The sequence below is a fragment of the Trachymyrmex cornetzi genome, unplaced genomic scaffold (assembly GCF_001594075.2).
Source record: "Trachymyrmex cornetzi isolate Tcor2-1 unplaced genomic scaffold, Tcor1.1 scaffold382, whole genome shotgun sequence".
Classification (NCBI taxonomy): Eukaryota; Metazoa; Arthropoda; class Insecta; order Hymenoptera; family Formicidae; genus Trachymyrmex; species Trachymyrmex cornetzi.
Window position 1 is genome coordinate 174,294 of NW_017298555.1, and position 2,365 is coordinate 176,658.

The window sequence follows — 2,365 nt, forward strand, 5'->3', positions numbered from 1 at the left end:
CATCGACATCTAGAATGGACCGCTGATGGCAATGGTGGGGGTAGAAAGACGATTAGAGTGAGAGGCAGGAATAATAAGATCGTTCTTTCTCTGTTTGCTGTTGTTTCTAACAGCCTGATTGGTTGTTGGATTAACAACAACCAATCAGGCTTCAGTAAACAGAGAAAGAACGATCTTATTATTCCTGTCTCTCACTCTAAACGTCTTTCTACCCCCACCATTGCCATCAGCGGTCCATTCTAGATGTCGATGGCTGCAACATGAACTGCTTCATGTAACTTTAGCCTCAAGCAGCGAAGCAGCAACCAATTAGTGAGGCGATATTTTTTCGCCACTATAAATATCGCCTTATTGATTGGTTGCTGCTCCGCTGCTTGACGCTTACTAAGTTCAGCCTGAACTAGGCATGATGCATGTTTATGCGGCTATGCAGGTTGTGCGAATATATCCTTAGATTTAAGATGCTCTTAGTTCGGATCTACAATAGAATTTTAAGCCTTAAGCTATAAGAAATGGGCGAATAACCCCTGATCTACAATAGGGTTTTAAGCCTTAAGCCATAAGAAATGGGCGAATCACAGTCGCTTATTCTTCTCGGATTCGACTGTAATTGGTCAGTTTCTCACGGCATAAGGCATAAAACACCTATTGTAGATCCGGACTAATAGTCGCTTATTCTTCTCGGATTCGACTGCAATTGGTTAATTTCTTACGGCTTAAGGCTTAAAACACCTTTTGTAGATCCGGACTTAAGCTGGTTCAACATTAATCGTATTGTAGGCGTCGCAAGCGTCGAAAGCATCGTGCGATTTTAAATTGACGCCTCGGATTGGCTGAAGCAACAAGTTTGTGGCTTGTGAAGACTAGAGTCCTATATATAGAGAGAAGCGACATTGATGTCTGAGTTTCTGATTGGTAGTCTGATATGTATTCTGATTGGGTATCCCTTTTTAAGTAGTAGCCATATTGTGACCGCAGCTGATTACATGTAGAGTCCTAGATTTATCAAAGAGGCGCAACCGGTGTTATGCATTCTGATTTGCTGTTGCAATCTAATCAATTGCGTGACTTGACAACCATTTATAGTACTAGTGACATATTTCTATTTCATTTCATCTTATGGCGAATTCGATTGGATGCACTAGTGCGCACTAGTGTGCATTGAGTGCGCCTTCTCTCAGTTTTTTAGCGTGTTCGATTGAGGTTATCCTCTAGTGGTGCATCTGCCACTTGTGTTCGATTCATAACTGCACTAGATTAGTGTCAATGGGTACATTCAGTACTACAACCGCTCACTGAGCGCTCAGTGAGCTCTTGGATCTGATTGGCATATTCCGTTAGATCTAAAAATATAGACCAAACAGGTACAAGAGGTTTGTTCGCGTCGCACGCTCCAATATGCTCCTGTTCATTCCAACGTGCTCCAATATGTCACGTCACCGGAACCAATATGGCGATTAGATGTTCGCGTCACATTAGAGCATACTCCATGGATCAATTAAGAGCATGCTCTATTTGCTTCACCTCAGAAGGTGGTGCGGTTGGGACATGTTACGCACGCATGCGTAATGATTGAGAATGTGTAGTGTTGAGAGAAGTATTTCATGGTTCTTACAGATATCTTAACCTATGTTCTGTAGTCAACTTTAACGAGAGTGGCGCTCAATTTAATGATTAATCGCGGTCCATGAGGCAGAGCGACGCTTTTTTTCTGGAGGACGTTTGTCCCAACTTCTCCTAAATCCGTTCGTGTCACCGAGCGTTGGAGCACATGAATCCAACTGCTCCAACCGCCATCCTACCGGTGATCCAAATGCTCTCTGGGTTAATTTGGAGTAAGCGACGCGAACAAATCTAAAGGCCCGTCTACAATACACGGAGTAAGAAGTAAGAGTAAGAAATTGACCAATCACAGTCGATTATTCTTCTCACATTCGACTGTGATTGGTCAATTTCTTACTCTTACTTCTTACTCCGTGTATTGTAGACGGGCCTTAAGAGCTCACTGAACGCTCAGTGAGCGGTCGTAGTACTGAATGCACCTAATACAAATGGGTTCGATTGGATAACTACCACAGTGTAGTGAACTCTTTATGTTCGACTGAGCTATTTCACTGCCATAGGACGCACTCGAATGCACTGAGGGCTTTTGACGGTGCATTTCAGTGCAAAGAGGTACGATGGTAGAAAAAATATTTGTCGTATTAAACGAATTACTGGACACGTCCAGTAGTAGTAGTAACGGCGAAATATTATTAAAACTAGAAAAGACGAAAATTAATAAAGTAAAAAATATGGTGGAAATTATAAATAGTTATAGTGATAAAGAAGTGAGTCACACGTTATAAAAGTTATTATAAAAATT